This window comes from Oncorhynchus gorbuscha, linkage group LG23 (assembly GCF_021184085.1).
Source record: "Oncorhynchus gorbuscha isolate QuinsamMale2020 ecotype Even-year linkage group LG23, OgorEven_v1.0, whole genome shotgun sequence".
Taxonomy (NCBI): domain Eukaryota; kingdom Metazoa; phylum Chordata; class Actinopteri; order Salmoniformes; family Salmonidae; genus Oncorhynchus; species Oncorhynchus gorbuscha.
This window is the reverse complement of record NC_060195.1, coordinates 33179410-33202443: the sequence shown is the minus strand read 5'-3', so window position 1 is coordinate 33202443 and position 23034 is coordinate 33179410. Positions and strand designations below refer to the sequence as shown.

At 43.1% G+C, this 23034-nt stretch overlaps 1 long non-coding RNA gene across 1 annotated transcript in view; it reads right to left on the bottom strand.

Moving 5' to 3' along the window:
- The window catches only part of LOC124011187, a 37424-nt gene extending 14603 nt beyond the window's left edge, over positions 1-22821 (bottom strand). Inside the window, exon 1 of the long non-coding RNA XR_006834555.1 lies at positions 22700-22821. This is a non-coding gene — a long non-coding RNA (uncharacterized LOC124011187). The remainder of the gene's footprint in view (positions 1-22699) is intronic.
- Positions 22822-23034: the final 213 nt, after the last annotated feature.

Genomic DNA, 23034 nt, shown 5'->3' with positions numbered 1-23034 from the left:
CCGGGGATGCATCACGAAGGAATCCCTCAGCAGATGTCATAATGGAGCTCCGATCCTGTTTGGAGGAGCCCCTCCTCCAAAGACCTGCAGATCCTCTGAGCTGGTGGAAGAACAAGGCCTCTGTCTACCCCACGGCTTACTAAAGTCATGACAAGGAGACTCTGCATCGTGGCCACATCCGTTCCCTCTGAGAGGTTCTTCTCAAAAACGGGACAAATAATTACTGAGAGAAGAAACCACATCAGCCCCTCGATAGTGAGGCAGCTTGCATTTCTGAATGCATATCTCTCATAAAAGACAAATATGGTCAGCATTGCTGTGTGCTGCTGGGTATAACATGGCAGTAAAGAAGAGAGAGAAGAGAGGGACCAGTTTAATGTTTTAAGTGAGATGCTGCAGTTTTGCACATTGTCATTTATCTTTCTTTGATATGGTGCAATATTCTATTATGCTGTTCAGATTGTATTCGTTTTGAATGGTTACATTTATATGCATTTTGTTTATATACATTATACATATACATACCGTATATATACATATACATTAAAAAAGTTGTATTTTAAATGCAAATGCTTAATAGCATCCTTTTTCATAACACACCAATGCATTTTTAAATCAATTGTCGTTAAGGTAGTGTATGATTTCAGTCAATAATTTAATTAGAATAGTTTTAACATCAATCATAGTCAAACTATCGCAAACGGTTTGACTTTACAAAACATTTTTTTTTTTTAAAGAGCCGTTTGGGAGACAAAAGAGCCGGCTCTTTTTGGTGAGCTGAGTCGAACGAGACGGAATGCCCATCACTAGTCCACAGTTATGTTCTATGGTGAGGATGGGTTGTTTTCCTACTTAGTTTAATCTTTATGTCATATTATTGGCCACATTGATATGAAAACTATTCAGAATCATTTTTTTATAGAAAGACATTTTTATCGATGAAGTACCTGTTTATTTGCACTCCGGATTCCACGGTTCCAGAGGTTGAGATTTTAGTGCACTGAGTATGTATAGAACCTGTTCAATGTGCTTTTGAACAAATGAGTGGTAAATAACAGCGTAGTAATAGGTTTTGGATTGTCTAAGTCTGGTCTCTAAACCACCATTCCATGCTTTCAATTCAGACTGAGGCTTTACAATATGGGGATGCTGGTTTTTTAGAACCTTAAATACTTATTGATTTCTGTCAAAGCGAAAGGGGCTTACTTTTTTTCACACTCCAACCCTCATTTGTGTTTTTTTTGTTGTTGACGGAGTACTCCCTTTCTTCATCTTTATTGTGGTCATACAATGAGAAATAACTGGTTTTCACTGGTTTAGAGGATATACTAAAACACTCAAACAACTCTCTTACTAAGGCTGAGTGTGTTGCTCTGTGTTTAAAGGCAGCCTAGTTATTTGTCCAAATGGGTTAAAGGCATAATGGTGTTTAATCCCCATGGGTCTCCCCCACCCCACCCCAGCACACACACACACACACACACACACACACACACACACACACACACACACACACACACACACACACACACACACACACACACACACACACACACACACACACACACACACACACACACACACACACACACACACACACACCAGCTCTCACAACGACCTCCCCCCTCAGCAATCAGCTGTCAAAGTCCCCTGGCTTTCCAATCCTGATTGCCAACCCATTGTCATACTGCCTATCGACTTGTTAGATTAAACAACATTTCACATGTCAATTAAATGTGTTTTTCCCTGGTGATTAGCGGATCCCACTAATTGTCTCCTCCCTCCTCCTTCTCTCCCAGATATTTTCCACATGGAAGAGCAGGAAATGGGCCTTTGTCCTGACGGGCACCAGTAGACATGTCAAAGATGGCTTCTCTCCTCTTCAGATACCCCCTCTCTCTCCCTGCTCAGGGTATGAAGGAGAGGGCAGTATTGGGAGGGAGCAAGTTCACACAAAGCGGGATATAGGTCTGAGTTTATAGGAGAGCCCTCCCCACTTCACTTTGGGCCGTCGATTCATCCAGAATGCAAACAGACAAACAGACAGCCAGTCAGCACTAGCCAGCTAGACAGAGAGCACTAGCCACTCAGATAGCCAGCCAGCCAGTCAGCACTAGCCAGCCAGACAGAGAGCACTAGCCACTCAGATAGCCAGCCAGCCAGCAATAGCCAGCCAGACAGAGAGCACTAGCCACTCAGATAGCCAGCCAGCCAGCACTAGCCAGCCAGACAGAGAGCACTAGCCACTCAGATAGCCAGCCAGCCAGCACTAGCCAGCCAGACAGCCAGCCAGCACTACCCAGCCAGACAGCCAGCACTACCCAGATAGACAGACAGCCAGCAAGCCAGTCCTAGCCAGCCATCCAGCACTAGCCAGACAGCTAGCCAGCCATCCAGCACTAGCCAGACAGCCATCCTGCCAGCCAGCACTAGCCAGACAGACAGCCGGCACTAGCCAGCCAGCACTAAACAGCCAACACTAGCCAGTCAGCCAGCACTAGCCAGACAGACATCCCAGCTAACACTAGCCTGACACCCAGCCAGCCAGCCAGCACTAGCCAGACAGCCTGCCAGCACTAGCCAGACAGACAGACAGCCAGCACTAGCCAGACAGACAGACTTCTACACACACTCTCCTTCACACTCCCACACACTGGGCTAATAATTACCCAAGCAGACTCTGGAGACCCAGACACCCACACAGGGCCCCTAACGGCTTTAGACAAGGGCCACGGCACTCACAAGACCCTCCCTCTTTGTCCCTTTCTCACTGCCCATGTGTTTGTTTTGCTTAGCTTAATGAACTTGATCTCTGGATCATCCTCCCATTTGTTCCATCTCATCCCAAGAGGTGTCGGGGAAATGCTAAGATGGGCCAGGGAGCATCTTTTGAAGTGTCACTTGAAAGGCGTGAAAAACAAGGCGTGACTGGTAACAAATGTGTTATTCCTTTTTTCCTTCCCTCAATGTTAGGGATAATTCAGATGCAAAGTTATGCATTCTTAATACTGCTAAATTATGAACGTGGAAGTAATTCAAAAGAAGAGGACAGTCGCTGGGAGAGTCTACACACACCCTAACCACTCTGATCATCTTGACATCCCTCTTCTCTTGACACCATCTGAAAGAAATGTCCACACACAAAAGATACCAATCCGGTCGCTCAACAAGCTCCAGAAAAAAAAACCGTCCCTCTGCTCTCCTCCTCCAGTCATAAGGAGCCGCCCAATCATCCCTTTTCATAATTGACGGCAGTGGACAGCAGCTCCAAACACTGGGGTGACATCTTTAACCAGTCCTCAATGGTCCCAACGCCCAGGCCCTCCCTAGTCCCACCCCAGTGTTCAGCACTAACCAAGCATTACACAGACCTACATTCACAACACACACGACCGCTTCCTTCATAATGGAGGACACAACCCCGGGGCGGACCAGCCCAGATCCTAGACGGTTTAGTCCGCACTTTATCAGACCTTACAAAACACCAGCCCTATAGAGCCTACAGTATATTGGCTGGTGGTTTCCTTTAAGAGCAGCACAATGAATGTGCCAGGCCTGGTCTTCCCTTTGTGCCTGGGCAGCGGACCAGAGACGACACACCACACTGGCCTGGTGGATGAGGGATGGATGGAGAGGTGAAGGAAGGATGACAGGGACCCTTCCTCCTAACAGGAAAACACTCTAAACAGTTTTAATATACAGCTCATGTAGTAGCATCAATTAATACAGCACACCAATGCAACTCTCCTTATCATGTGTAACAGTCTATACGCAACTAGGAGCAATGACCTTTCATTTACATTACATTTACATTTACGTCATTTAGCAGACGCTCTTATCCAGAGTGACTTACAAATTGGTGCATTCACCTTATGACATCCAGTGGAACAACCACTTTACAATAGTGCATCTACATATTTTAAGGGGGGGGTGAGAAGGATTACTTTATCCTATCCTAGGTATTCCTTAAAGAGGTGAGGTTTCAGGTGTCTCCGGAAGGTGGTGATTGACTCCGCTGTCCTGGCGTCGTGAGGGAGTTTGTTCCACCATTGGGGAGCCAGAGCAGCGAACAGTTTTGACTGGGCTGAGCGGGAACTGTACTTCCTCAGTGGTAGGGAGGCGAGCAGGCCAGAGGTGGATGAACGCAGTGCCCTTATTTGGGTGTAGGGCCTGATCAGAGCCTGGAGGTACTGAGGTGCCGTTCCCCTCACAGCTCCGTAGGCAAGCACCATGGTCTTGTAGCGGATGCGAGCTTCAACTGGAAGCCAGTGGAGAGAGCGGAGGAGCGGGGTGACGTGAGAGAACTTGGGAAGGTTGAACACCAGACGGGCTGCGGCGTTCTGGATGAGTTGTAGGGGTTTAATGGCACAGGCAGGGAGCCCAGCCAACAACGAGTTGCAGTAATCCAGACGGGAGATGACAAGTGCCTGGATTAGGACCTGTGCCGCTTCCTGTGTGAGGCAGGGTCGTACTCTGCGGATGTTGTAGAGCATGAACCTACAGGAACGGGCCACCGCCTTGATGTTAGTTGAGAACGACAGGGTGTTGTCCAGGATCACGCCAAGGTTCTTAGCGCTCTGGGAGGAGGACACAATGGAGTTGTCAACCGTGATGGCGAGATCATGGAACGGGCAGTCCTTCCCCGGGAGGAAGAGCAGCTCCGTCTTGCCGAAGTTCAGCTTGAGGTGGTGATCCGTCATCCACACTGATATGTCTGCCAGACATGCAGAGATGCGATTCGCCACCTGGTCATCAGAAGGGGGAAAGGAGAAGATTAATTGTGTGTCGTCTGCATAGCAATGATAGGAGAGACCATGTGAGGTTATGACAGAGCCAAGTGACTTGGTGTATAGCGAGAATAGGAGAGGGCCTAGAACAGAGCCCTGGGGGACACCAGTGGTGAGAGCGCATGGTGAGGAGACAGATTCTCGCCACGCCACCTGGTAGGAGCGACCTGTCAGGTAGGATGCAATCCAAGCGTGGGCCACGCCGGAGATGCCCAACTCGGAGAGGGTGGAGAGGAGGATCTGATGGTTCACAGTATCGAAGGCAGCCGATAGGTCTAGAAGGATGAGAGCAGAGGAGAGAGAGTTAGCTTTAGCGGTGCGGAGCGCCTCCGTGATACAGAGAAGAGCAGTCTCAGTTGAATGACTAGTCTTGAAACCTGACTGATTTGGATCAAGAAGGTCATTCTGAGAGAGATAGCGGGAGAGCTGACCAAGGACGGCACGTTCAAGAGTTTTGGAGAGAAAAGAAAGAAGGGATACTGGTCTGTAGTTGTTGACATCGGAGGGATCGAGTGTAGGTTTTTTCAGAAGGGTAAAAGGTTGATTCAGTGCAGGCTCTAAAATTGGCGTTAGGGATTTCCCTGTTTAGTCCTCTTCCGTGCAATCTCTCTCTGGTTCTCTCATTCTCTCGTTTTTACAATGTCTGTGATACTAGCACACTTGTGTGGATGTGCGTGTAGTCATCCGTGAGCTCGTGTGCATTAGAGATCGTGTGGCTGAGTGTGTGGATGAGTGCTCTAGTGTAGTACATGGGCAGTGTGCACACGCCGGCAGACAGTAGTATGCGAAGCCAGCCTCTACAGTCAGTGCTAACAGGCAGACAAGTTGGAGATCAGTATGAGGAGTTCACTTTACAAGTAGAGCTATTATGTCAGCTTCTATTCATCTTTAACCATGGCAAAACAACCAGATGACTTTAGCTCCTTCTGCTATTCTGAACCACCCAAAACAAAAGATCCCTAAGGAAGCGAAATGTAATATACTGTAAACAGATGTAATACTCTATGTTCTGCAATAACATGAACAAATCCACAATCTGACCTGGTTTTAAAGGCAGAAAACACTTACAGAAATCATTCATTATATAGAATGTATTTGGTACTAAAGTGTTCCTGGTTGCAGAGTCACTACATGATATTACATGCCCCTAAAAAGCCCCTCAGCCCACGGCCATTACTGTGCAGAGAGAACCATAATGGTGGGAGGGGCATTGGGGAGGGGGGAGTGTGTTTCCATGACAACGGTGAAGTTCAACTCCTGGCGGGTAGGTGGGGCAGGGGGTGCTTAAATGGTCCCATACTCTACGGTCACTCCTATTGTTATGGGCTGGGGTCCTCATAAGACAGGGTGGGTTTCGGCTGCCTGCCTGTAAATGAAGAATGAAAACAGAGGGCCACCGGGACAGCTCCCACAGATCTAGGATGAGCTTACCATCCAACCCTAACCTTGACCATAATAGTGAACAAAAAACATAAAATGACCTTAAATCAGTGTCTAGGGTTAACATCACCCTCGTCCACGCAGAGAGGGCAGTGGGTGGAGACCAGGCCCACTACTATGTGGGGCCCCTCTGTGGTCTTAAAGGAGAGGTGATGTTGGACTGGCACTAATTGAAAGTGGCGAGGTCATCCGATGACACTGCGGGGATACTCTGGTTTGTCACAATGTGTTTGGGCTTGGTGTTCAAGGCTGGCTGCTCTCACAGCAGAGTTAATGAACGATCCAGCTTAACACAGAGTGCTCAGGACACAGCGGAGTGCAGCGGCTGGTCTAGAGGGGAACTGATGTTCACTGGTCTCACAAACTGAGCTACATGCTAAAGTATGCCTAGCTATCAGTCAACGCTATCATCATCACTAGATGAAGGACACGCAGCAAAGTGTGGTTTTTCTTGTAATTGTACCTTTAGCAAACCCCTTGATATAGTAGCTGTTGAAGAGAACATAAACATGAATAATCCTGGTCTGAATATTAGGGAAAAGAGCAGGGTTGATTTTCATGGAAGTCATGCATGTCCATCCAGCACATGATGTGCTGTGTCAGCCAACCACTCTTGTTTTCTACATTAGGCATGGCAGAAAGGAAGGATGGGAAAAAGTGGCATTCTGGACTGGACAGCACCAGACACACGCTCAGACTAACACCTTCAGGGACTGCAATACACTGTTAGTGCCACGTTGGAGCCCTCACACACACAAACACAGACACACACACACACACACACGCACACAAACCGAATAACAGCTAGCCTTTACGGTACACTTGTAAAGTTGTGATTTACACTTGTGTACTAAAAACAGCTTGACACAAACAGACACATTAAAAGTGCAGACGGCTCAGGCCTTCAAAGTGTGCCAGCGTTTGGGCAAAGTTACTGAGGTAGACCTAAACCTAATAGCGAGACAAAATTGACACCATAACAGTTTTCCGCACAAAACAAAGCCAACGCAGCAGTCTGGTAGCTGGCTAACTGAAGCAGCTAAACAAGATGTCTCCTAGCCTCGTGTACACTCTAAACTCTGGCCCTGTCTGTCTATACGGTATGAGGCCTGCCCTGGGATAAGTCTCCAAATCAAATGAAGAGGGAGGGAATCCATTTGCATTGTAAATACACCATGGATGCAAATCCTGTTTAGCTTGTTGGTTGGAGGGCTGATGTGGAGCTAGAGGATGGAGAGACGCACTGACAGATCTAGGAATCCCCCCTGGACCTGGACCACCCTCCCTACTCCTCCTCTCCCTCTCCCTCTCGCCACCCAGCCACCCAGCCACCCCAAACCCCCACCCCCCTTGGGGGGACATCCCACTCCCTGACCTCCGCCTCCAAGGGGCTTCAGTGGGAATTTAACACACAGGTCCCACATTCCTCCAAGGTGATAATTGCCCTGGCAGCAGGCAGGGGGTCATCAGGAGCAGGGTAAACAGGCAGAGGGGTGTCTATCTACCCCTCTCCCCTACAAACACTGGCCCCCACTACCTCCTCCTCCCCCCTCCCCCCTCCTCAATGTCATGTATGGCTGTTGCCCCGTGAATTATGGCATCAAGCACGCCGGCCCCTGACTGAGCATGTCGCCCGTGACGCCCATCGAACCGGTTGCAAGGTTTATTTAGTCGCTAAGAGCCCACAGCTGTTCGCTAGTTGAGCCCTACTACAACATCAGAGCAGGCCAGCCTCTTCACACGTTATACTGTAGATCCTATTCAACCAACCAGGGCCAGGCTAATACCCTTTCAATATACTCTTAAGAATCTAGCTAGCTGGGAGTTATGGAGAAATCACCCCGGCTGCCATCGCTCCCACAAACAGCCGCTCAGCTTATTAATCACCCCCCTCAATCATCTGTCCTCTTTTCCCCCTGGTCGGTGGAGAAAGAGTGGTGCAAGCAGAGACTGATGGATGGAGCTGGCCTACCACAAGTATGTCGCTGTTACTGTGGAGCTGCTGCTCTCTCCTTTATTCAACTCATCAATCAAACTAGAGTCAGGCCATCATCACTCCTTCCTAGGCTTATATATTACCAGCCAATCAAAGTGTTATATATTCACGGCCAATCAAAGGCTTATATATATATAAACGGCCAGTCAAAGGCTTATATATTAGCTGCCAATCAAAGGTTAACTGTTTATATGTCACGTGGTCAGGGATGGGCAACAACTACAACATAGAATGACAAAATACCATAAAGGTCAACGGATCAAAAGAAACAACAAAATACTTGTATTTTCAAGTGCATGTAATTACAATACATGTACAGTGGCAAGAGAAAGTATGTGAACCTTTGGAATGACCTGGATTTCTGCATAAATTGGTCATAAAATTGGATCTGATCTTCATCTAGGTCACAACAATAGACAGTCTGCTTAAACTAATAACACACAAACAATTCTATGTTTTCATGTCTTTATTGAACACACCGTGTAAACATTCACAGTGCAGGGTGGGAAAAGTATGTGAACCTTTGGATTTAATAACTGGTTGACCCTCCTTTGGCAGCAATGTCCTCAACCAAACGTTTTCTGTAGTTGTGGACCAGACATGCTGTCACGACTTCTACCGAAGTCGTTGCCTCTCCTTGTTCGGGCGGTGCTCGGCGTTCGACGTCACCGGTCTTCTAGCCATTATTGATCCATTTTTCATTTTCCATTGGTTTTTGTCTTGTCTTCCCACACACCTGTTTTCAATCCCATTCATTAACTGTTGTGTATTTAACCCTCTGCTTCCCCTCATGTCTTTGTCAGAGATTGTTTATTGTCAGTGTTGTCATTTTGTTGTGTTGGTGCCCGACGGGTCCTCGTACCCATGTTTTTCATGTCTGTACGTTTTAGTGTTATGGAGCATGTTCCGTGGACATTTATTAAAAGACTCCATTTACACTCCATTTTGACTCTCCTGTGCCTGACTTCCCTGCCACCTATACACACGGCGCTGACACCTGCAGTCAGTCAGGAGGAATGTTGGACCATTCCTCTCTACAAAACTGATTCAGTTCAGAAATATTATTGGGATGTCTGGTGTGAACTGCTCTCTTTGAGGTCATCCCACAGCATCTTAATCAGGTTGAGGTCAGGACTCTAACTGGGCCACTCCAGAAGGTGTATTGTCTTCGGTTGAAGTCATTCTGTTGTTGATTTACTTCTGTGTTTTGGGTCGTTGTCATGTTGCATCACCAAACTTCTGTTGAGCTTCATTCTCCTGCAAAATGTCTTGATAAACTTGTGGATTCATTTTTCCGTCTATGATAGCAAGCTGTCCAGGCCCTGAGGCAGCAAAGCAGCCCCAAACCATGATGCTCCCTCCACCATACTTTACAGTTGGGATGAGGTTTTGATGTTTGTGTGCTGTGCCTTTTTTCCCCTCCACATAGTGTTGTGTGTTCCTTCCAAACAACTCATCTGTAGTTTAATCTGTCCACATTATATTTTGCCAGTAGCGCTGTGGAACATCCTGGTGCACTTTTGCCAACTTCAGACGTGCAGCAATGTTTCTTTAGGACAGGAGTGTCTTCTTCCATGGTGTCCTCCATGAACACAATTCTTGTTTAGTGTTTTACATATCGTAGACTCGTCAGATATGTTAGCATGTTCCAGAGATTTCTGTAAGTCTTTAGCTGACTCTCTGGGATTCTTCTTAACCTCATTGATCATTCTGCACTGTACTGCTGCAGTCATCTTTGCAGGACAGCCACTCCTAGGGAGAGTAGCAACAGTGCTGAATTTTCTCCATTTATAGACAATTTGTCTTACAATGGACTGATGAACATCAAGACTTTTAGAGATACTTTTGTAACCATTTCCAGCTTTATGCAAGTCAACAATTCTTAATCTTAGGTCTTCTGAGATCTCTTTTGTTTGCAGCATGGTTCACATCAGGCAATGCTTCTTGTGAATAGCAAAATCATATTTTGTGAGTTTTTTCATAGGGCAAGTCAGCTGTAACCAACGTCTCCAATCTCATCTCATTGATTGGACTCTGGGTTAGCTGACTCCTGACTCCAATTAGCTTTCGGAGAAGTCATTAGCCAAGGGGTTCACATACTTTTTTCCAACCTATGCTGTGAATGTTTAAATGACATATTCAATATAAACAAGATAAATGCAATACTTTGTGTGTTGTTAGTTTAAGCACACTACGTTTGTCTACTGTTGTGACTTAGATGAAGGTCAGATCAAATTTGATGACCAATTTATGCAGAAATCCCGGTAATTACAAAGGGTTCACATACTTTTTCTTGCCATTGTATTTTGTATTTTAAAGTACAGAAATATATTTGCAAACAGCCAGCCCTAACAGCAACAACATCCTCAGTGACAGTTACAAAAAAAGTTTTACTTGGTATGACTGTGATAGGTTGTTGTTATTTACGTTAATTGAATACACTGACTTTAAGTCACTCACTCTGGATAGCAGTGTCTTCTAAATGACCAACATGTAAATACTAGAACTTCCGGCGCCGACAGAGATGGCCGCCTCGCGTCGTGTTCCTAGGAAACTATGCAGTATTTTGTTTTTTTTTATGTGTTATTTCTTACATTGTTACCCCAGGTAAATCTTAGGTTTTATTCAACCTTGTTCCTGTTCCCAAGAAAGCGAAGGTAACTGAGCCAAATGACTACCGGCCCCCGTAGCACTCCGTCATCGTGAAGTGTTTGGAGAGACTAGTCAAGGATCATATCACCTTACCCTACCTGAAACCCTAGACCCACTCCAATTTGCTTACCACCCCAATAGGTCCACAGATGACGCAAACACAATCACACTGCACACTGCCCTAACCCATCTGGACAAGAGGAATACCTATGTGAGAATGCTGTTCATCGACTACAGCTCAACATTTAACACCATAGTCCCCTCCAAACTCGTCATCAAGCTCGAGACCCCCCCCCCCACACACTGTGCAACTGGGTCCTGGCCTTTCTGACGGGCCGCCCCCAGGTGGTGAGGGTTGGTAACAACATCTCCACCCCGCTGATCCTCAACACTGGGGCCCCACAAGGGTACGTTCTCAGCCCCCTCCTGTACTCTCCTGTAGTCAGCCCTCTCCTGTTCACCCACGACTGCATGGCCATGCACGCCTCCAATTGAATCATCAAGTTTGCAGACAACTCTACACTGGTAGATTTGATTACCAACAACAACGAGACGGCCTACAGGGTGAGGGCCCTCGGAGTGTGGTGCCAGGAAAATAACCTCACACTCAACGTCAACAAAACAAAGGAGATGATCGTGGACTTCAGGAAACAGCAGAGGGAGCACTCCCCTATCCACATCGGTGGGACAGTAGTGGAGAGGGTAGAAAGTTTTAAGTTCCTCGGTGTGCACATCACGGACAAACTGAAATAGTAAAACCACACAGACAGCGTGGTGAAGAAGGCACAGCAGCGCCTCTTCAACCTCAGGAGGCTGAAGAAATTTGGCTCGTCACCAAAAACACTCACAAACTTTTACAGATGCACAATCGAGAGCATTCTGTTGGGCTGTGTCACCGCCTGGTACGGCAACTGCTCCGCCCACGACCGTAAGGCTCTCCAGAGGGTGGTGTGGTCTGCACAACACATCACCAGGGGCAAACTACCTGCCCTCCAGGACACCTACACCACCCGATGTCACAGGAAGGCCAAAAAGATCATCAAGAACAACAACCACCCGAGCCACTGCCTGTTAACCCCGCTATCATCCAGAAGGCGAGGTCAGTACAGGTCCATCAAAGCTGGGACCGAGAGACTGAAAAACAGCTTCTATCTCAAGGCCATCAGACTGTTAAACAGCCATCACTAACATTGAGTGGCTGCTGCCAACATACTGACTCAACTCCAGCCTCTTTAATAATGGAAAAATTGATGTAATAAATGTATCACTAGCCACTTTAAACAATGCCACTTAATATAATGTTTACATACCCTACATTACTCATGTCATATGTATATACTGTACTCTATACCATCCACTGCATCTTGCCATCTTGATGTAATGTATCACTAGCCACTTTAAACAATGCCACTTGATATAATGTTTACATACCCTACATTACTCATCTCATATGTATATACTGTACTCTATACCATCCACTGCATCTTGCCATCTTGATGTAATGTATCACTAGCCACTTTAAACAATGCCACTTGATATAATGTTTACATACCCTACATTACTCATCTCATATGTATATACTGTACTCTATACCATGTACAGCATCTTGCCATCTTGATGTAATGTATCACTAGCCACTTTAAACAATGCCACTTGATATAATGTTTACATACCCTACATTACTCATCTCATATGTATATACTGTACTCTATACCATCTACTGCATCTTGCCATCTTGATGTAATGTATCACTAGCCACTTTAAACAATGCCACTTGATATAATGTTTACATACCCTACATTACTCATCTCATATGTATATACTGTACTCTATACCATGTACAGCATCTTGCCATCTTGATGTAATGTATCACTAGCCACTCTATACCATCTACCACTTTAAACAATGCCACTTGATATAATGTTTACATACCCTACATTACTCATCTCATATGTATATACTGTACTCTATACCATCTACTGCATCTTGCCATCTTGATGTAATGTATCACTAGCCACTTTAAACAATGCCACTTGATATAATGTTTACATACCTACATTACTCATCTCATATGTATATACTGTACTCTATACCATGTACAGCATCTTGCCATCTTGATGTAATGTATCACTAGCCACTTTAAACAATGCCACTTGATATAATGTTTACATACCCTACATTACTCATCTCATATGTATATACTGTTCTCTATACCATCTACTGCATCTTGTTTACATACCCTACATTACTCATCTCATATGTATATACTGTACTCTATACCATCTACTGCATCTTGTTTATATACCCTACATTACTCATCTCATATGTATATACTGTACTCTATACCATCTACTGCATCTTGTTTACATACCCTACATTACTCATCTCATATGTATATACTGTACTCTATACCATCTACTGCATCTTGTTTACATACCCTACATTACTCATCTCATATGTATATACTGTACTCTATACCATCTACTGCATCTTGTTTACATACCCTACATTACTCATCTCATATGTATATACTGTACTCTATACCATCTACTGCATCTTGTTTACATACCCTACATTACTCATCTCATATGTATATACTGTACTCTATACCATCTACTGCATCTTGTTTACATACCCTACATTACTCATCTCATATGTATATACTGTACTCTATACCATCTACTGCATCTTGTTTACATACCCTACATTACTCATCTCATATGTATATACTGTACTCTATACCATCTACTGCATCTTGTTTACATACCCTACATTACTCATCTCATATGTATATACTGTACTCTATACCATCTACTGCATCTTGTTTACATACCCTACATTACTCATCTCATATGTATATACTGTACTCTATACCATCTACTGCATCTTGTTTACATACCCTACATTACTCATCTCATATGTATATACTGTACTCTATACCATCTACTGCATCTTGTTTACATACCCTACATTACTCATCTCATATGTATATACTGTACTCTATACCATCTACTGCATCTTGTTTACATACCCTACATTACTCATCTCATATGTATATACTGTACTCTATACCATCTACTGCATCTTGTTTACATACCCTACATTACTCATCTCATATGTATATACTGTACTCTATACCATCTACTGCATCTTGTTTACATACCCTACATTACTCATCTCATATGTATATACTGTACTCTATACCATCTACTGCATCTTGTTTACATACCCTACATTACTCATCTCATATGTATATACTGTACTCTATACCATCTACTGCATCTTGTTTACATACCCTACATTACTCATCTCATATGTATATACTGTACTCTATACCATCTACTGCATCTTGTTTACATACCCTACATTACTCATCTCATATGTATATACTGTACTCTATACCATCTACTGCATCTTGTTTACATACCCTACATTACTCATCTCATATGTATATACTGTACTCTATACCATCTACTGCATCTTGTTTACATACCCTACATTACTCATCTCATATGTATATACTGTACTCTATACCATCTACTGCATCTTGTTTATATACCCTACATTACTCATCTCATATGTATATACTGTACTCTATACCATCTACTGCATCTTGTTTATATACCCTACATTACTCATCTCATATGTATATACTGTACTCTATACCATCTACTGCATCTTGTTTATATACCCTACATTACTCATCTCATATGTATATACTGTACTCTATACCATCTACTGCATCTTGTTTACATACCCTACATTACTCATCTCATATGTATATACTGTACTCTATACCATCTACTGCATCTTGTTTATATACCCTACATTACTCATCTCATATGTATATACTGTACTCTATACCATCTACTGCATCTTGTTTACATACCCTACATTACTCATCTCATATGTATATACTGTACTCTATACCATCTACTGCATCTTGTTTACATACCCTACATTACTCATCTCATATGTATATACTGTACTCTATACCATCTACTGCATCTTGTTTACATACCCTACATTACTCATCTCATATGTATATACTGTACTCTATACCATCTACTGCATCTTGTTTACATACCCTACATTACTCATCTCATATGTATATACTGTACTCTATACCATCTACTGCATCTTGTTTATATACCCTACATTACTCATCTCATATGTATATACTGTACTCTATACCATCTACTGCATCTTGTTTATATACCCTACATTACTCATCTCATATGTATATACTGTACTCTATACCATCTACTGCATCTTGTTTACATACCCTACATTACTCATCTCATATGTATATACTGTACTCTATACCATCTACTGCATCTTGTTTACATACCCTACATTACTCATCTCATATGTATATACTGTACTCTATACCATCTACTGCATCTTGTTTACATACCCTACATTACTCATCTCATATGTATATACTGTACTCTATACCATCTACTGCATCTTGTTTATATACCCTACATTACTCATCTCATATGTATATACTGTACTCTATACCATCTACTGCATCTTGTTTATATACCCTACATTACTCATCTCATATGTATATACTGTACTCTATACCATCTACTGCATCTTGTTTATATACCCTACATTACTCATCTCATATGTATATACTGTACTCTATACCATCTACTGCATCTTGTTTATATACCCTACATTACTCATCTCATATGTATATACTGTACTCTATACCATCTACTGCATCTTGTTTACATACCCTACATTACTCATCTCATATGTATATACTGTACTCTATACCATCTACTGCATCTTGTTTACATACCCTACATTACTCATCTCATATGTATATACTGTACTCTATACCATCTACTGCATCTTGTTTACATACCCTACATTACTCATCTCATATGTATATACTGTACTCTATACCATCTACTGCATCTTGTTTACATACCCTACATTACTCATCTCATATGTATATACTGTACTCTATACCATCTACTGCATCTTGTTTACATACCCTACATTACTCATCTCATATGTATATACTGTACTCTATACCATCTACTGCATCTTGTTTACATACCCTACATTACTCATCTCATATGTATATACTGTACTCTATACCATCTACTGCATCTTGTTTACATACCCTACATTACTCATCTCATATGTATATACTGTACTCTATACCATCTACTGCATCTTGTTTACATACCCTACATTACTCATCTCATATGTATATACTGTACTCTATACCATCTACTGCATCTTGTTTACATACCCTACATTACTCATCTCATATGTATATACTGTACTCTATACCATCTACTGCATCTTGTTTACATACCCTACATTACTCATCTCATATGTATATACTGTACTCTATACCATCTACTGCATCTTGTTTACATACCCTACATTACTCATCTCATATGTATATACTGTACTCTATACCATCTACTGCATCTTGTTTACATACCCTACATTACTCATCTCATATGTATATACTGTACTCTATACCATCTACTGCATCTTGTTTACATACCCTACATTACTCATCTCATATGTATATACTGTACTCTATACCATCCACTGCATCTTGTTTACATACTCATCTACATTACTCATCTCATATGTATATACTGTACTCTATACCATCTACTGCATCTTGTTTACATACCCTACATTACTCATCTCATATGTATATACTGTACTCTATACCATCTACTGCATCTTGTTTACATACCCTACATTACTCATCTCATATGTATATACTGTACTCTATACCATCCACTGCATCTTGTTTACATACCCTACATTACTCATCTCATATGTATATACTGTACTCTATACCATCTACTGCATCTTGTTTACATACCCTACATTACTCATCTCATATGTATATACTGTACTCTATACCATCTACTGCATCTTGTTTACATACCCTACATTACTCATCTCATATGTATATACTGTACTCTATACCATCTACTGCATCTTGTTTACATACCATCTACTATCTTGTTTATTACCCTACATTACTAATAATATCTATATTTAGTATATACTGTACTCTATACCATCTACTGCATCTTGTTTACATACCCTACATTACTCATCTCATATGTATATACTGTACTCTATACCATCTACTGCATCTTGTTTACATACCCTACATTACTCATCTCATATGTATATACTGTACTCTATACCATCTACTGCATCTTGTTTACATACCCTACATTACTCATCTCATATGTATATACTGTACTCTATACCATCTACTGCATCTTGTTTACATACCCTACATTACTCATCTCATATGTATATACTGTACTCTATACCATCTACTGCATCTTGTTTACATACCCTACATTACTCATCTCATATGTATATACTGTACTCTATACCATCTACTGCATCTTGTTTACATACCCTACATTACTCATCTCATATGTATATACTGTACTCTATACCATCTACTGCATCTTGTTTACATACCCTACATTACTCATCTCATATGTATATACTGTACTCTATACCATCTACTGCATCTTGCCTATGCCGTTCTATACCATCACTCATTCATATATTTATTTATGTACATATTCTTATTCATTCCTTTAAACTTGTGTGTGTTGTCGTGAAATTGTTAGGTTAGATTACTCGTTGGATATTACTGCATTGTCGGAACTAGAAGCACAAGCATTTCGCTACACTCGCATTAACATCTGCTAACCATGTGTATGTGACAAATACATTTTGATTTTATTTGATACGGTATATACATGAATATGAATATACCAAAATGAACTGCAAAGCACACTGGGTAATATCATTGGCCTTGTTTCGGGGTTATGTCTAGATGGGACACCGCTTAACCTCATTCTCCTAACCTGCGTCGTTATTTCTCCTAACCTGCGTCGTTATTTCTCCTAACCTGCTTCGTTATTTCTCCTAACCTGCTTCGTTAATTCTCTAACCTGCTGTGTAAATTCCTCTAAACCTGCTAGGAAAAGTCAATTTTGACAAAAGTTGAATCATTCCTAGAGCTCATTCGAATAATATTCAGGATGCTTTTCAATTGGAAATGTGTAAATACACATTTTACATTTACATTTAAGTCATTTAGCAGACGCTCTTATCCAGAGCGACTTACAAATTGTATATGTAGTTAATTTAGCAGACACTCCTATCACACCATAGTGCCATCAGACTTCTGAAACCAATGCAGGGTGAAAGGGGACCACAAAATGGTGAACCGCTATAAAAAAAATGGCATAGAAAAGTATTTTGTCATTTGAAAATACAAATTACAGCTACCGAAAGTATCTTGTTACAAAATACATTGGAGTGTAATTCAGCCCAGTCTAATAGTTGTTTCAAATACATGTAACCGAAATACTGCCCATCAAGTAGTGTATATTATTATTATTATATTTTTACATTAAAGTAATTTAGCAGACACTCTAATCCAGAACGAGTTACAGGAGCAATTAGGGTTTAAGTGCCTTGCTCAAGGGCACATTGACATATGTTTCACATAGTCGGCTCGGGGATTCGAACCAGCGACCTTTCAGTTGCTGGCCCAACTCTCTTGACCGCTTGATTTGAAAATGTAAATAATATGACCAGGGTAAATGTTCAGTAAGGCGACGGAGGAAACCTGCAGTAGGAGGTTACCAGCCTATTCCATGGAATTCAGCTCTCTACACATAGTAGTAGAGAAATCCATCTATTAATACTTTCCTAATCTCTCTTGACACTCCCAGCAGGATCATAGAAAAGAATGTACCCAGTTCCCTTCTCATAAGCATCAATCAAATGCAGCAGAACACTTCTCACTGTGCCCTTTGCCTATTGTGTTCAGCCCACTGAGCTTACAGAGCCCAGACAGTAAGTTCTGGGAGGGAGGGCCTATTCTTGTGGGCCTGTGTTTCCTGGCCGGTGCCCACATGTGGTTCCCTCCCTGCAGCCACACATTGAAGCTCAGGGAGGTTATAAAAGCCTAGGTGGTGATTAAGAAGCCACATAATGGCCTCCACAAAACCAGGAATGTGTTTAACTGCTACAGCGGCTCGGGAATCATTCTAAAGTGGAACGCCGCCATTAATATCGAGAATGATGCCACTATTCCCAGGCAGGATCTATTTACTAAATTTACTGTATTTACTGTATTGGCTATTTACTTTATTGACTGTCTTTACTGTTATTAGTGTATTTACTGTATTGACTATATTTACTGTTATTAGTGTATGTACTGTATTTAATATTTACTGTTATTAGTGTATTTACTGTATTGACTATATTTACTGTTAATATCGTATTTACTGTATTTACTGTATTTAGTGTATTTACTGTAATGTGGGTCTTGAAACTAGGGCATAAATGAGTATTAGCATAGTTTAGAAAGGGAAGGAGCATGGAAGTGCATGAGAGGCATAACCAGTATGTAGTGTAGTGTGATTATGTCTCCATGGCTTGGAGGGTGGACCGGGAAGATTTTGAGCTCTACCTCCAGTAGCTGTGCTGAACTAACTACCAGATTTACATTGTTGGAAATGTGTGGATCCTTCCAAATCCAGGATTAGAGGAGTCAACTGTGCACAAACTCTGACTTCCCCTCTCTCTATCCTCCTCCTCCTCCTCCTCACACAAACACACACATGTACACACACACATGGTGTTGGCTTGTAGCGGCCTTATGCTCCACAGTTAGTGAAGGGGAGTGTAAGTATACACACACATACAGTAAACTTCCACTATCTCTTTCTCTCTACACAGCCAAACACACACACACACACACACACACACACACACACACACACACACACACACACACACACACACACACACACACACACACACACACACACACACACACACACACACACACACACACACACACACACACACACACACACACACACACACACACACACACACACACACACACGGTGTGTCCCTGATGCCTGCGTGCTCAACACACCAAAACCCCATCACTTTCCTCATTACAGGAGCTTCATGGCTTTTTAGGGGCTCTGCGCTTTATCAGGGGATTTCACATTTCCCAGCCTGCCACTTGACATGGCTCACCCAGCTGCCAGCAATCAGGCCAGGCTGTAGAGCAGAGGGCTGTAGAGGGGAAGGGGCCGCCCAGCCTCCCTAGACTCCAGGCTGCACCTTGATTTGAACCAAGCGCCAAAGAGCCACTGCTCCTGCTAAGCCCCCATAATTACAGGTCACAGATCCCCTCCTGCCTTCCACCCACATCACACACTGACCTGGCCTCATGGGAGGACTAGAGAGAGAGAGGAGAGGGACAGCAGTCCAGAGGATTGTATCTATTTGCTTGTTAAGTTGTTGAGAGACAGTCAAAAAAAAGTGTGTGTGCGTGCCCTCATGCACATATGTGTGCGCGAGTTGCATAAGTGTGTGTGTTTATCTAATTGAGAGGTAAGCAAAAAAATGTTCCCTTTAAAGTTCCCAATAAATATCCTTCCCGTAATTTGAAACACCTGCCCGTAAACCCTGGAGGAATGCTAAATGAAACCAAGTTGCAGAGCCAGTCTCCTGTCTGGAGTCTCACATCATGACAGCAGGATGTGTAACGGCTTTAACCAGGATTAGGGAGTTCAAGCAGAACAGCCAGGGAGAAGAAAACGGCACATTAACAATACAGTACTTTTGTTCCATGCCGAATCCAGCAAGACGAGTAGCCTTAATAAGCCTTTCAACTTCACCATCAACCTTCAAGTTATGTACTTCATGGGGATTATAGCAAAGAATAAAATAACCTGATCATGTATGGAACCTTAACAATATGTGAGATCCTCGTATGTATGAAATCACGTCAAATGATTGGAATCATTAGGATTGGAGCATTTGTTTTGGTGAGTAATGGAATGGCATGACTTGCTTTCACTTCGGACCCCCAAGGGAGGTTGGGGGGGTGTTACTAACTGACCCCGGGGGCTGGAGACACTAACCCTCTTCGGCCCATCTCTGGTTTCGATTCCCCCGGCTCCTGTCGCCTTCCTCCCTCTTGCACCTGTCGGCCGCCAATAGACCCCCCGCCCGGGCCCTTTCAGCAACCCTGAATATATGTCCCTGCTCGCTGGCCCTGCCTGGCTAATTGCTGTTGGCCCCAAAGGCCATGCTAGGCCCAGGCGCTTAGCTACTACAGCCATCTCTACCCTTAGGTAGGGCTGTGACGGTCATGGAATTCTGGATGATGCTTATCGGTCAGCCAAATAACCTCAGTCACATTATAACGGTTCAAATTTAAAAAATAAAATAAAAGTATCTCCTCTTCTCTCACAGTATCTCCTCTTCTCTGCTCCTGACTGCATGTGCTGCTGCTTCAGGGAAGGGGTGTTGCTAGGCAACCAAAGACAAATTTGCTACAACACCTTGTATGTTTCAGCAAGAAGCAAAAAAGTTTCATCACATTGTAGAGTAGTTTGTTACAGCATAAATGAGTGATAGCTTTATTATTCATGGCTTTAATGTTTTTTTTTATACGGTTATGGCGGTAATTTTATTTTCATGACGGTCTTCACCATTACCATCGGCTACATGGTTATACTGTAATTGTGCCAGCCCTTAGCCTCCCTCAGCCCGGCCAGGCCTGGTGCTCAGTGGGCTGACCTGGGTTGGCCTCCTAGCTACGTAGGCACACTGAGACATGAGCTGCCACAGTAAACCTGGAGATTAAGCACCCTGTCTACACGCAAGCCATGAATAATAGAGCTATCACGCCAGACGAACAGGCAACAGCAGTTTGAGCCATGCCCACTCCTAATCCCACAGGTTCGCTGCACGAACGTGTCACACACAAACTACATTCATATACAGGGGTATGAAGGAGGCGATGCACGTTCTTGTACAGTTATGGGAATGGATATTTTACTTTATTCACACAGCATCAGTAGTCAGGATATTCCATAAAATACAATGTATTAAATTCAATAATTATATGCCATGCATGCATATCATGAGGGTATCCCTCCCTATAGTATACATTCATGTGAATTATGTTTCCATTTTCAAAATACTTTGAAAATGATTAAACATTTATGTGGAGAAAATGCATTCCATATGATCTGCATATCACTTCATTATCCAATCAAATGCTTGCCCTGATAGTTAGAATTATCCGTAATGTGTCCATCATTTGTGCAGTGGTGCATCCCAATATTTCACTTGAGTGCTATGAAATAAACAGCTCCCCCCATATACACTGTAGCCTAACTCGCTTAAAAGAGTGCGGACAATAACAAACACCACGTGACTGACTGCAGCACTTTGAGTCGAGACACACGAAAGAGTCCGGCTCAGAGCATCCTCGCTGTCCCGCGGAGAGGAGGAGAGGTGCACCAACTCATCTCAACACAGTTCATAAATTCACCAGGCAAGCTAAGGGTTTCAAGACGAGTTTGAACAAATAAACAATATCGCTCCTACATGTGTAATAACGTTTATAGTAGCCTACACAGCTTGTCTGAGTCTCGTCTCTCCACCTCTGTTTTCTGCCAATTACACCTGCCATTCAACCAGAGGTCTGAACCTCGACATGTGTACCCTTTCGATGTAATTGCAGTACATAAATTAACCCCCTTTACATTACAGCCCAGTCCGTGACTATTGAGTCTGTGCGGAATCCATGGATGTTATTTGTCTCCATAACACCTCTGGTCGTTTACTGCGTCACCTGAGTCAGATAGAGAGGGAACGTGTGGCATCGCATCTGAACTTGTGAAAGTACTACGATTTTAAAAAGCACTCAGTCAGCAAGCGACTCACTTAGCTTCCTGTGCATCTGTCTCACCTGCGTGGTTATCTCCTGCATCCTCCAGCGAACATCACATGTCTGGACCCCCACTGCGAGGCAGCATCCTCCAGGGTTCTGGACATCCTAGACAGACTGTCCTGCGACATATTTTTAGTTTGGACCCCCGTGATGTCACATCCTGTTTGGGCAATACATAACCAGCCCAGGCATATCGAAATAAAATATGAGAATTGGCATTTTTTCGGATCACACGGACGAGTTCACTGGGGCAAGCAGGAAATGAGCGGCAGGCGGCGGGGAGAAATACGCCGTCCTGAAAGAACATTAAAGTGATACCCGACATACCATTTCGAGCATCTATCCGGTGGTGA